A 15,230-nucleotide genomic window follows, 5' to 3' on the forward strand; every position below is an offset into this window, starting at 1 on the left:
CTGACCTTCTGCTTGAGTGACACATAACGAAGTCAAGCATTCAGGAATCCAAGTGGATTAAGTTTGAAATCTGCTAGTTATCTGTACCATAGGGGAGGAACTTCATTATATAAAAGAAAGCTTTAGAAGGGCAACAGAGAGAGATGAAAATCATGAATTGGAAATCCATTTTAGTATCTGAATGTTTCTGTTCTACATTGGCTCACTCAAGAGATTTCTTTTTTTTTAATTTTTTAATATTTATTTTTCAGAGAGAGAGGGGAACACAGAATCTGAAGCAGTCCCCAGGCTCTGAGCTCATGACCTAAGCCAAAGTCAGAGGCCCCACTGACCAAGCCACCTGGGGAACCCCAGAGATTCTTTATAAAATATTTTCTATAGCTTTGTTCTTATATTTGCTTCAGGCAAGATTTGGAGAATCTCAAAATATGTGTTTCAGGTGAAATCTTTTTTTTTTAAATTTTTATTTATTTTGAGGAAGAGAGGTAGAAAGCAAGCAGGAGAGGAGCAGAAAGGGGGAGACAGAGTATCCCAAACAGGCTGCACAGTGTCAGTGCAGAGCCCAATGTGGAGCTTGAACTCACAAACCTGACCTAGAGCAAAATCAGGACTCTGACACTTAACTGACTCAGCCATCTGCACCCTCAGGTGAAATCTTTTTGAAATTAGTGACTAATATTTTGTTAGGGAATAAATTGAAGTGGATAGCTCTGAGCAACATTAGTCTGATACCCAAAAAGTTTGTACCATGTTTTCTTATCTTTGAGGTTGTCAAATATTTGTTGCCATTATTATTATTATTAATTATTATTATTATTACTTTATATTAGAGTGAAAGAGCAAGAGAGAGAGCATGAGCTGGGGCAGAGGGAGAGAGGCAGAGGGAGAGAGAAAATCCCAAGCAGGCTCCATGCTCAGTGCAGAGTCTGAGACAGGACTTGATTTCAGGACCCTGGGATCATGACCTGAACCAAAATCAAGAGTCTGAAGCTCAACTGACTGAGCCACCCAGGCACCCCGCCATCATATTTTACGTGAAGAATTCTAGAAACACTGCTAGTGAATACTCAAAAGAGTACTGATTATGTGCCAACCAACGTTCTAAATGCTGCATATTATTAAATTTAATCCCTGCACCAACCCTATGAGTTAGATATTATTATTATTTATTTTACAGACGATAAAACTGAGACTCAGAGAGAGTAAATTACTAACTAAAGGTCACACAGCAAGTAAGTGGCAGAGCCAGGTTTTGAGCTAAAAAATCTTGCTTGTGACCATTATGCAATCTGCCTTTTACACAAAACCTTTCAGTTAATCTGTTTTCTTTTTCTTGTCTTTTCTAGTGTGCTAGACCGGGGATGAGTATTTTTATCCAACATTCAAAAATTCTTATCTTGATAGTTCAATCAAGAAAGTTCAGCAAACCGTTTTACGAATACTGAAATAAACAAATTATTTTTTTTTCTTTTCCTTGAACCTTGTTGCAGTGTCTTCCAGTCTCCAGCTACTGAGCAAACTGGGAACAGAATGCGTACCTCTGCCAGGCTTCCTTTCTCTCCCGTCTCTGAAGCTGGCAGAATATAAACCACTCTCCACACAGGATCCTGGGAGGTCTAAAAATTTTTCTTAATGTTTATTTATTTTTGAGAGAGAGACTGAGTACAAGTGTGGGAGGGGCAGGGAGAGAGGGAGACACAGAACCCGAAGCAGGCTCCAGGCTCTGAGCCGTCAACACAGAGCCCAATGTTGGGTTTGAACTCACAAACCATGAGATCATAACCTGAGCTGAAGTCAGAGGATTAACTGACTGAGCCACCCAGGTTCGCCATGAAGTAAACAACTTTTAGCAACATAAAAGGATTTCCTTTATTTTCATGCAATTTTGATGCGTTAGAACAGCTTGTGAAGTTCCTGTCGTTTTAACTTCTACGTATTCAATGTGATGTTATTTTTACATTTACCATTCATATAACACCTAAAAGAATCTATGAAAACTATGATGAAACTGATTTTTAAAAAAGCAGCAATTAAGCTAAAGATAGAATTTAAAATTTTACTTATGTGAACAATTCTTTTTTATCTTGGCAATGATTTTTTTTTCTTTTTTTTTATTTCTAGGAGAGAGAGAGAGAGACAGCGTGAGCAGGGGAGGGTCAGAGAGAGAGGGAGTCACAGACTGAAACAGGCTCCAGGCTCTGAGCGGGCAGTCAGCACAGAGCCCGATGCGGGGCTCGAACCCACGAACCGCGAGATCATGACCTAAGCGAAAGTCGGACGCTTAACCGACTAAGCCACCCAGGTGCCCCTTGGCAATGATTTTTTTATAGCCTTTTGTAGCTAACCTTTTTTTTTTTTTTTTAACATCCCTGCGAAGTTAAAACGTGTTACTAAACATAAAGAGAAGTGAGGAATTAATGTAATTAATATAACACCTGAAGTTCAACAAGTAATTTCTGTTGTATTTTCTTCTTCATATACCTTCATTCCGTATGTCTTTTCCCTAAACACGGATATGTTATGTCAGGCTGAAGTAACAGGCTATTTCATTTCAGAATTGTAACTGGAGCCCAAGGACGCAAGAACACTTTGCTCTGGGGTGTGGGGACAGCCCGATCAGGTTTGGCCACTCACTACTGACGAAACCGGAAGGGAGACAGAGGAGTGGTGGAAAAACCAGAAAGGAATTTAGTTCAGTGAGGCCAACACTGGGAAGACAGACCAGCATCTCAGACGGTCTCCGAAGTGCTGGAAGTACTTACAGGTTTATATTAAGAAAACATGGGACATAGGTTGGTGAGTATGTGCAGGTGCGCAGGGAAGGTCAAACTGATCGTTGTCTTGGGGTCAATCACACAGGGACTGGCTGACGTCAGAGCTGACCGCATTGCTTGAAGGGGTAGTTTCGGTTCCCATCACAGGATTCTCTGCCGGGTCTTTTGCCTGAGTTAAAAGATAAGCTGGAAAGAGGAACTTAATCAGTTAGAAAGTACAGACTGAAGTCAAATGGAGGTTGTTGAAGCCTGCTTTCAGATGTATGCAATCCAGTGCACGAAAAAAATCTTTCAATCTATTTTTTCCTTTCAGTTTCTCAGCCTGTCACATGATGCTTGAGCAAGTTTTTTTTCTGGTGACCTCGTATCTTGTGCCCTACGCATTTTCGTGAACTTTTTTACTTTGCTAATTCTGTTCATTTTGTTGCTTTTCTTTTTCTTTGTGAAAAGACTCCAACAGTAAAGCAGTTATTGAGAGCTTGCTAGTCTTCCCTTCTTTTCCTTGCATGCCCCTTCCCCTTCCCAATCTTCTTTCTAGCGTGACACTGCTAGCCAGTCATATATTTGCTAAATGCCAGTCATTGCTTAATGTTTTACATGCATTGTCATCCACATAGGATTCCTAATAATAAGTAGGAACTATTTTTTGTGTCTATTTACAGATAAAGAAAATGAGGCACAGGAAAGCTAAAGTCAAATGGCTTATGACTGGAGTTTGAATTCAGTCAATCCTTGCCCATCAGATCTCCCGGATATCCTTTGTATTGGCCTCTCACACAAAGTATGTGTGACCTTTGGTCTGACCAATTGACAACTGATTTAATGCAGGCAGGCAGGTCTGAGTATCCAGAGGGGGTCCTATAGGACCAGCCAAGAGGGTCCTTGACTTTGTGCAGGATGGAAATCAAACATGAGCATAGAAGAAGTAAGAGCAGAGTTTACTAAAGACATAAGAGTGCAGTACAGACAGTGTCTGAGAGACTCAGAAAGGAAAGAAAGGCACCCATGTGGCTCAGTTGGTTAGGCGTCCCACTTTAGCTCTGGTCATGATCTCATGGTTCATGGGTTCAAGTCCTGCGTCAGGCTCTGTGCTTATAGCTCAGAGTCTGCTTGGGGTTCTGTGTCTCCCTCTCTCTCTGCTCCTCTCTTGCTCGTGTTCTGTCTCTGTCTCTCAAAAATGAATGAACGTTAAAAATTGTTAAGAAAAAAACAAAAAAGGAAGAAGAGTGAGCCACATCTTTGCTTGGAGTCTGGGGTTTTTATTGAGGATGGTGGTCTGGTGCACCTGTCTTTTCAGGCATCCAGGAACAAAGACAAGTGTTTGGATGTTCTCCATAAGTCACTTATGCCCTGGAGCCAGGGGTCCTAATGAGTCACCCGTTTTGGTAAACGTTCTGCTGCCCAGTCACTCCTTAGATGTTGTCTATTGTTCTGGAAGTCTCCAAAGAAATCATTAAATCCTTGACCTTTACAAGGAGGACATACGTTATCTATTGTATAGATATACACATACCTACCTATTGTGTAAGGCTTGTGTAAGGCAGGGCTCTAGGACCTAGCAAAAATAGAAGCAGGAAAAAGAGCAAAAATTGCCATTTTTCATGGGGTCTTTTAGTTGCCCTGTTTCACTTTCTGGCCTTGTTAAGAAAGGAACGAACACCTGATTATCTTGGCATCTAAATCTGCGATTACTTCTGGTCAGAAAATTTGCTATAAGGTAAAAAAAAAATGAAATAAAATCTTTTAGCAATGGGCAAATAGTCAAACTGTAGTTTATAAATGATTCTTAGAGCCTTCTATTTGGATTTGGTCCAGTTCCATAGATTTAATTTGATTGTTACACTGAACAGACAGAAGATCATGGGAACTGCAGTTACAGAAGAGAGATTGTTTTTATAGACATGTGATATGATTTTTAACACTTCACACACCTGCGTATATAAATTATGCAGTTATTTATGGCATCCTTCTGCTGAAGTAATTTTAGTTACTTTCTTAGGCAACATGATACATTTGTGTGCAAGGAAAACATATGTCCTATGAATGCTTCACTCATACATTTATATTTCAAGTCAAGCGTTCAGTAAACAGAAACTAAATAAATGCCTGCTATATGTCAGCCATTGGACTGGACCTTGTGAATATTGTAAACATCAAGAAAAACCAATGTTAAAGCCTTGTGAAATAGCTTTAAAAAAGCTTTATAAAGTAGGTATTTCTGCTTCAGGGATTCTTTCCCCTCCTCCTCCTCCTCCTCCTTCTTCTTCTTCTTTTTTTTAAATTTCTGCCGTAGCTATTCTCGAATATAAACACTAAGTCCCAGTGTTTCTTTGTAATGAAAAGCAATATGTATAGGGTTTCAGAAATCTTTTCTTTTCTAAAATTTTCATCACTTGCAAAGTAGGTTTGATTATGTTGAGAGGTCTATAAATTATCCTTTATTCAAAATGTCTATAATTTTAATCAAGTTATTTTAATTGCAATAGGTTGTAAATTTGCAATAAAATGACAAGAAGAGAGGCTGTAACAGATGTTCTGTCAGCACATGTGATTTCATCTGAGACAATCAAGCATTCATCATGCTTAATCTTCATCAATTGAAATGTACTGATTTTCAATAATGTGAGCGCTGTATACTCAAAAGGCTTCTGATACTTAAGAACAAATTTTTTGACTAGGGCATATTTTTGTATAGTGGCTAATTTACCTCAAGGATTTCCTCATGTGCTATTATAAATAATTTTATTTAGTTTGAATTATTTTCATATTACTGGATTATAAAGGTAGCTATTGTTTTTTTATAGATTCCTTATTTTTTTTTTGGTCATTCCATGTTTCTTTGCATACGGCAAGTATTTCACCTACATATGTAAAATATCATCTATGCTTAAACTGGATGCAATTTGTAAATGGTGATGTTAAATTATTTCTTTGAAATATACTGCTCAGATGGGAGTTTAGTTTATTTAGCTTAGCTGTAGAGTCCTATGAGTAGCACATTAGCAGTAATACTTTCATAAAGAAAATACAGTTAAAGCCTGCTTCAGTACTATACACAATGAAAATAAATTTCATTGAAAACCTAGCACTTCCTAGGCAGTGTTTTGAACATCACTGGACCTTAGAAAATACAGGGTAAAAATAAAAGCGGGAAAATGAACATCACAATATTATAATCTGTACATTCTTTACATGGTGCTTTATAGGAAACTGTGTAAGAAACGGAGAGTGAGAAGAAGAAAGAAAGAGGGAGAGCAGAAGAGAGACACAAAGAGAGAGAGGAGTAAGGGAGATAGGCAGAGAAAATGCAGGCAGTTAGAAACAAGAAGAAAAAGAGGAGGAGGAAGAGGAGCTGGGGGAGGACAAGGAGAAAGGTGAAAGAGGAGAAGGGAGTCACAAGAGGAGAAACAGGATCATGAAAATTACAGACCTAAGCTTTTCCTTTCACGTGCAAGGGCACACATTCTCTGGGGACGGTCAGAGGCTCCTGTAGAGAATCAAGCTGTTGGGTAATGGGAAGGTGATCTCCTGCCTTGAGGCTTGCTTTCATAGAAAAGGAGTGGAGGTGGGGGAGAAATGAATAAAAGTTCCTGCCAGTGGGACCTGGAGAGAGGCAATTAGGTCTTGGCTAGTTCTCAGGTACTGCAAATGCCATTTGTCTGCACCCGGAAGCATCTTGGCTGCTGGGTAAATGACAGTAGTTTGAGAGGCTCCCGAGAAAACGCGCAGAGTTGCTGAGAAACACAGGGAGAGTGACCCTAGAGGCCAACGTAAGATTTAAAGTGGGCAGAAAAGAAACAGAATTGCTCTCATATCTTTGCCTTTTCCAACCAATTGCTTGGAAAACAAAATAGTGTAACTTCCAGAAAGTCTTTCCATTCATTCTGAAAAAATCGTCCTTTTAATCTTGCCTGGTGTTCTGTCTCAGGAAGGGAAAGTCAGAAGAATGAGCCTCTGATTTCTGTTCAGAGATTTTATAGAAACCTATTCTCCCAAACTCCACCGCCACAGTTATTTATTTATATATTTGTTTACCAGTATTCTCTCCTTTCCCAAAAGAAATGCAGGTTAAATCAATGAAATTTTACTTTAGGTGAAATTCTCTTATCTTTTGATGTGTGTTTTGGAGAGAGAAATACGTATTATTACAATAATTTTCTGATCAATTTTTATACAGAACCTACTTTATATTTAAGGCAATCTGAATTCAGTACAAATATCTTTTAAAGCCAGTACTCTAAGAAAATTTTTAAAAAACTTTATAAGATTTTCTTCACTTTTGAAGCCCCAAAACCACAAAAACTGTAAGTTTGCTAACTTCTTACATTTATTCAGTGGCAATGTCTGCGTAGAAACTTAGCAATTCCATTACTGGAACTTAAGCTCCGTTTATTAAAAAAATGTGCCCAATTTCCCCATCTATGTCTTTTATTTTAATGTACATAGCTTCCTCATAGGACTTTTTCAAGAAGTATGCCAAATAGCACACTGATAATCGTGTTATTAGGAAAGAATCTTGGGATTCTACTGAAAAAAATGTGGGGTGTTCAGTTTTTTTTCTTGTTAGACAATTTGTCTGACAATTTGCCAAATTTTAAGAAACAGAGGAATTAAAAATAAGAGCACATTAACCACAAAGAGTTTTTGGAGATAGAGTTATCCGTGTTCCTTTCCTACCTAGTTTGTGAGACTAATGTTAGAGTTACTCAGAAAATAGCATTCCACAAAGTCCAAAGGACAATGCATGAAATTTTTCAAGACAAATTCACAGGTTTTCAAATAGCAGCTAGGGTGAGTAGAGACAGTAATGATTTCCCTATCATAAATTTCCTCTGATAGTTTTTTTTATATCATCGGGGCTAGAGGGAAGTTGAAATGGTAGGAGTGTCTTACAACTAACTCCGTTGTTTTTCACTCTTCCTCCCTGTCCCAATCTGTGCCGAGCCATACTCTCTCTCTCACCACTGACCAGTTTGGCTCTTGTTTTTGTTTTTGTTTTTCTTTCCTCTTCCTTTGTCCCGCTTTCCTCCTCCCATTGACGCCCATGTCCTTGCCCTCTTCTTCCTCTTCTTCCTCCTTATTTCTGATTTGCTCTTTTTCTACTAGTTCTTCCTCAGGTCTCTGCTATTTTCTGACAGTTAGCCACCAGAAAGCAATAGGGAAAGAAAATATACAGGCATTTTTCTTCCTGGACTTTGTGTTGCCTTTGATTTTATAATTGTAGGGGAAAATGATATTATAACTTTTAAATGGTAGTGATATAAGGGAGATTAGTAACTCGTGTTTTGTATACCTCAAAAAGAGAATGGCAAACCAAGTTCTGCCTAATTCGTGAGAGTGAACATTTTCCCTGAGGTGGTAACTGGCCTTATTGAAAATGGTTTTCTCACAAGGTCACTTGCCAAGACAATTTTTCCACTGATGTGAAGATGTATCTTGTTGGCAAAACTGCATGGATATATTAAGGTTATATCTAGGGCGTGAAGAAGATATTTGTTACAGCCCAGAATGAGAGCATTTTAAGAAAACCTGACACTTCATCATAGACCTTAAATCTGTCTCTAACAAAGGTAACAACATTAGCCAAATATAGAGGTCACACTTTAATTTTCTATATACAAAAATGAAAGGGGCGTCTAGGTGGCTTGGTTGGTTGAGTGTCCTGCTCTTGATTTCTGCTCATGTCATTATTCCAGAGTTGTGAAATCGGCCTCCACATAGGGATCCCTGCACTGAGCATGGAGCCTGCTTTGTTTCTTTCTCTCTCTCTCTCTCTCTCTCTCCCCCCCCGCCACCATCTCCACTTGCATGCTCTCTCTTTCAAAAACAAAAAAAATTAATATTTTTGGGATTAATGATTATAAATTCAAGTTTGTCTACATTTGTCTGAATAAAATGAATTCTCCTAGAAAATTTTCTAAATTTCTAAAATTTAATTAATGAATTTAAGACATTTAATTCCTTCCACACTCCCAAGACGTTTTATGCATTTAATAATCTCAATAACCCACCACTAGTGCCATGCCAAGAACATTATCAATAAGCAGCTGGTACCTGGAGCCTCATGGAATTCTCAGATGCTGTATAGTCATCTTAGTCTGTCTATTTTTCAGAATAGACTACAGAATCAGTTTTCAGATACTAATATTGCTCCACGATATCTACAATGTATTACTTAAATTTAAAAGGATAGATTTTTGTTTTGTTTTGTTTTGTTTTGTTTTGTTTTATGATACTCGTGAGTGCCTTTAGGGTATATAGATGTTGTTTTCTCAAACATATTCTACTTTGAGTATACAACATGGAAAGAGAGAAGCCAAAATGATACAGAACTTCAGTGATAGTCTTTGGTTATTGCTTCCATTCCTTGCAGGGAGTCGAGTTCATAGCTTGCTGTTAATGTAGAGAGAGCTGTGTGATAAGCTAAAACCTACTGATGACTTCTCAGTGTGCTGACCATTTAAAGGAAATAGAATTAAAGCTTATGAAATAGAATCCCGATTCAAAAGATTTAATGAGAAGATTCAGAAAGGGCAATGAAAGTCACATTAAAAAGACATGCAATCTCTGGAGGGTCTTTTAAATTTCATCTACAGAATAATTTCCACACTATTTAGCTGCTTCCTCAGCAGGATTAAAGAGATCTAAACATGTTCGTTAAATAGCAAATCTGCAATGATGGGATGGAGAGTAAGGGATAGTAGGGAATTGAAAGACAATTTGAGACGGTAGGAGGCATCTTTGTGGGATATTCTTTGTTAAAAGCAAGATAACTCCATGACAAATCACGAAAATCAGTGCATGTGAATTTATCTAAGAAATCAGGATTAAAAATGACATGCTCTTGGGGTGCCTGGGTGGCTCAGCAGGTTAAGTGTCAAACTCTTGGTTGCGGCTCAGGTCATGATCTCACGGTTCATGAGAGAGAATCCCATGTTGGGTTCCATGTTGACAGTGTGGAGCCTACTTGGGATTCTGTCTCTTCCTTTCTCTGCCCCTCCACTGATCTCTGCCTCTCTCTCTCTCTCAAAATAAATAAACATTTTGAAAAGTACATGTTCTTGACTTATATTTGATGTATAAGTAGTCACTATCTTTGTCAAAGTTTGCTATTTTTCTTATCGTTTAATATCCATCTAGTAAGCTCAAATAATTTTTGAGAATGGCTAGGTAATAAAAATAAATGAAATTTTCCTACACATGTTTCCCAACAAAATACTGTCATCCTAATCCACAAACCTCATATATATAAAGAAATAGACATGTGGTCCCCTTTATGCAAACTATGCACAATCAAATGCTTTAGTGGTAATGATGGTGACAGCAAAGATAAATGAGGGGAAGTAAATAACAAAAAAACAAATTTAGAAATTATCTTTAATTGTATCCTGGTAAGAAGAATCTAATGAGTTATTTTTTTCATTCGTGGCTGCAGTAGGAAAAGTAGAGTAGTATTTATAAGAACACCTACCCTTTGCATTGTATCATGTAGTATTTTCACTCTTAACTTGAATGAACTTGACATAGAATTTATTTTAATATGAAAAATAGGAAATTCAAGTAAGTGTGTGAATCCAAATCTTCAGATTTAGATTCAAAGACACTGAAAAGACACTGAAAGAAAAAACAAACAAACCACTAACTGGTAGGTTGTGTTGGAGAGCACTTTTACTGTGATCTTCAGTGGGCTTGCTGTATTTATTTGAATCTAATAGGAAAAATCACATCACAACCAGGATCTGCCCTAAAGTGATATTTTTTTAACCATGAAAGTAACATTTTAAAATATTCTAAATATTACTACATTCAACACTCAGTAACTGGAAAATGTTTTGCCAAAGGCCTTTGACACTTCAAGAAGCAATCCATGAAAAAAGTTACAAAAACTCCAAAATTTGGACTTTTTCCAGAGTTCGGATTGTTTAATTAGGATGTCAGCCCAGGAAAATGAAGGTTACTTTGTTGTTGTTTTCTCTAAACACAAATGCAGTATAGCTCATTGAAGATTCTCACTGAGCTGTGGTAAAAGCTCTCATGGGAAGGGGCTTTATAACACTCCTTGGCTTGTTGATGAAACCCTGGGTTTGAAACCACTGGGGCAGCAAACGTCTCTACCTGCGACGGAGGATATCAACCCAACTGAATGTACAGTCTAACAAGGGCAGGCTAATCATTCCTGTGTAAATGTGTCCTGTACGTGCCTTACAAGGATACAGGATAGATGAACAGATTGAATAATAAGGAAAATTTTGTTACATTAAAGATTGCCTTTAATGAAGATAAAGAATATTATTCAATTTGTTTCTAATATAAAAAAGTTGACACTAATAACAATTTTTTTAAAAAGGTACTAAGTTGTATTTACATTTTCTTTGGACTTAGATGAAAAGTATGTGATAACAAAACTTAAGTTTTATAAATATATATAATTTATATATCAAATAAAGATATATATTTATATTAGGTATATTAGATAATGAAAATTTTAAGTGTATTATTATATAACTTAATGTATATATAATATAAATATTTAATATATAAATCATATATTTATATAAAATATAACTGAACTTCTACAAAATAGAAATTCATTTGATTCAGTGAATTTAAATTTTGAAACAGATGAAAAATAACAAAAAAATCCCCGCTAAGAAGATTAAATAGGCTAGTCATCCAAAAATCAACATAGCTTATTTTAATAATTTTAACTTGTCACTTCTTAATGCTTAAATCTTATTAGCTCATTCTTCTAAAATAAGAGTTTCAACTGATGAAAGAAAGTAAATAAGAGCAATTTAGGCACACTTGGCTTTGAATATGAACTTTCTCAGTTCCTGGAGTGATCCAAAAGAGGTAATGGAAGCTTGGTCAGAGATGCAGAAAAAGGGGGGATGGTTATTACAGATACATTTCCCATAGTTACAGAGCTGCTGCTCATGATTTTGTTGGTAGTAAATGCAGCATGACTTGGGATAATGTCTTTCAAATATAGCATCTGTCTGTACTGATTTATTTGATATTTACTTTTATATCATTTAAAAATATGACTTACCCTGGCTTCACAAAGTAGGTATTTGTTAAATAATTTATGAATGAATGCATATGAGATTGTCATCAGTAACTAAGGTCTTATTGTACTTCAGGAGCTTCCTGGGCAGGAGGGTCTGGTAACAAAGAAGAGCTCTGGAATTCAATTTATAAAATAATATCCATGAAAGTTGCTGTCTCCACAGGAGAAATCAAGAAAACCCCATTGCTGTATTTTTTATCCATGGGTATGTTTAGTCATATCAATTAGAAACGCATTACTAATTAATTGTCTTACATTATATTGGCTGGATTAAAAAGAATAACCAAACAAGATTATAGCAACTTAAAAGTCGCTACAATGCCTCTTTGCTCTTGGTAGCGATTTGTCATTTGCGCATTTCTAAAATATGTATAAAAATAAAAAATTATATTAATAATTAAAATTCCAAACACCAAAGCATCATTTAAAGCTAAATATTCTTAATTATCTAATTACAAAATTACTTAACCAAGTTGTGCATGGCAATGAAAAATACTGTCAAATGATTTACTTCCTTCTGTTCTGCTAATATGAACGTACACTGGTATCATTGGAATCTATGTTGAAAGCGTCTCTGTAAGATAAAAATTCTATTTAATCTAAGAGTATTTGAAAAAATTAAATGAAAAACCTTTAGATTGTGATGTGATTTTAAGCAAGCACCAAAGAAACTATCAAAACTTTAAATTTTTGGAAATGACACATTTACACATAACAGAATAGAAATCGTGAGTCACCAAGCCTCCACTTGTCAGTATCTAGCTCATACTCTTCCCTGACAGCCCGAGTCTATCACTGAGGGAGGTGAGGGTATGGATCCCAGCCATTTCAGCTCAACATGAGTCATCGGAAGATGGACAACACTAAAGTTAACAATACTGGATTGTATATTTGAAAGTTGCTAAGAGGGTAATTCTTAGAAGCTCTTATCACTAGAAAAAGCTATTATAACTATGCGAATTGATTATCTTTTTAAATGTTTGTTTATTTTTGAGAGAAAGAGAGAGACAGAGTGCAAGTAGGGGAAGGGGGAGAGAGAGGGAGAGACAGAATCCCAATGAAGAAGGCTCTAGGCTCTGAACTGTCTGCACAGATCCCAGTGCAAGGCTTGAACTAAGGAACTGTGAGATTAAGACCTTAGCTGAACCAACCAGGCACCTCTGTGAAATGATGAATGCTAAGTAAACTCATTGTTGTAATCATTTGGCAATATGTACATATGCCAATTCATCATATAATATACCTAAAACTAATACGGTACTATTTGTCAATTATATCTCAATTTAAAAAAAAAAACCTCACTTTGTGGGGTGCCTGGGTGGCTCAGTCGGTTAAACAGCTGATTTCAGCTCAGGTCATGATCTCTGTCTGTGAGTTTGAGCCCCACGGCAGACTCTGTGCTGATAGCTCAGAGCCTGGAGCCTGCTTCAGATTCTATGCCACCCTATCTCTCTCTCTGCCCCTCCCCCACTTGTGCTCTGTCTCTCTTGCTCTCAAAAATAAATAAACAGAAACAACTAAAAAATAACTCACTTGATACTTTTCTGCAAGGTTGGCCAAGTTTATCACGCTACAGTTTGAAATCTTCTCCTACAGTATTATTAGGAGTTTCATACGTGTTGTTGTGTGTTCATTCCTTTTTATTGCTTGGCAGTCTACTGTATGGATATACTAGCATTTGTTTAACCATTCATCTGTTGCTGGACATGTGGGCAGTTCCTAGTTTTTAGCTATCACAAATAAAGCTCTCATGAACATTCATATACAAGTCTTTGTATGGACATATGTTTTCAAGTTTTGGTCAATTTGAAATATTTTCAAGTTTCTGCTATAAGAAAATATCATTTTCACATTCAAGATAGGCAATATTTTTAAAAATTGTGAATTTTGATGAGGATGTATAAGGGATAAAGAACACTCTTTTACGTGAGCAAAATGGACTATGGATCAGCACAAATCTTTTCAATTTGACAGTACTTAGCAAAATGAGAAAAATATGCTTATCCTTTATTACAGAAATCCTCCATAGTTTTCTGTAAGTACTCTCTGTGTGCCTCAGTTTCTCACCAGTAGCAGGAGGATGATAATACTTAATATGTATATCATAGGTTTATATGTACATATCATAGGATTCTAGTGAACATTAAGTAAACTGATCCCTGAAGAATGCTTGCCAAGCCAAACTTTTTTTCATTATTATTTTTACTATTTACTTATAGGAATCCATTGTTCAGAAATACTTTATCAAATATGAAAGAAATGTATATTTGAGGGTGTTCACTACAACAATGGTGTTATGATAAAATACTCTAAGCAATCTAAAGAGATGATTATGTAAATTGTGGTACATCTGTGGGAGGCAATGAACGTGAAGAGATGACCCTCCTCCCTGGAGAAGACGCTCTTTTGTTCTAAATCCTGCCTTGGTCCTTGCTAGTTGCGAAGCTCGGTCCTTTCCGTAATCTCTCTGTTTCTTTTCTTCAACTGTAAAAAATGATAATAAAAATGTCCACTTTGCAAGAGATTTTGCGAGGCATCAATGAGACATTCCATGTAAGTTCCTTGGAAGAGAATCAGAGGACAGAGGGAACATTGCAAAATCATACATAGCATTACTCTGGAATCTTATGTGCCCCTTAAAAGAATATGAGCAGGCCTGATTGCACTGCCTTGGAAGGATCCTCATTAGAGGAAACTTTTATTTTTTCTCTGTAGATATTGTATAATGGAGGCAAGTAAAAGACCCACTTAATATATGCGTAAACATAGATGTAAATGTTCCACGATATTTCAATTATTACTTTAACCTCTAAATTACAGAGAACAGTAGCATATTTCAAGTTTCAAATACAGCTTTCTTCATTTTGATTACAAATGAAAATTTTAATATAAAACTGATCAATCCAATAATGAAGAGTAAAAATCAAAGTTAAAAAACACACTACTTGGTTTTTGAGAAATTTATTTGAATTGTGGATTTAGAAAATATATGTTATATATTTATATACATAGGAACTATCAAAAGGTAGATATGTTATTGGAAAGACTACTGTGACTGATGAAATTGAATGATTGCCATTTAATCATATAACATTATATTAAAATGACTTAACTGGAGAAGATAAAAATCATTATGTTAACAAATGCACTTTGTTTTCTGTGTCACGCAATCTCTTTAGGAGCAAAAATTTCTTCAAATACAGGTTATCCAAGAGATAGTGAAATAATTTTATGACATAAACAAACTTAGAGCCTTACTCAGATTAAAAGAGAAGTTGATTTTCATTTCATGTAGAAAGCCAAAAACAGAGCAGATGTGCATGCAGAGATAAAGAAAAACACTGACTGCTTCTCAGTAAAGGTGATAGTCTGTCTTTCATACTAAT

The 15,230-nt window shown here is 36.3% G+C and overlaps 1 non-coding gene across 1 annotated transcript; it reads right to left on the reverse strand.

The window, feature by feature from the left end:
- Positions 1–1,479: 1,479 nt before the first annotated feature.
- LOC120240618 lies at positions 1,480–1,617 on the reverse strand. Its single transcript, XR_005530666.1, has one exon. It is a non-coding gene; the product is annotated as a small nucleolar RNA SNORA7 (small nucleolar RNA).
- Positions 1,618–15,230: the final 13,613 nt, after the last annotated feature.

Source organism: Hyaena hyaena, unplaced genomic scaffold (genome assembly GCF_003009895.1).
Source record: "Hyaena hyaena isolate Hyena2069 unplaced genomic scaffold, ASM300989v1 scaffold_255, whole genome shotgun sequence".
Lineage (NCBI taxonomy): Eukaryota > Metazoa > Chordata > Mammalia > Carnivora > Hyaenidae > Hyaena > Hyaena hyaena.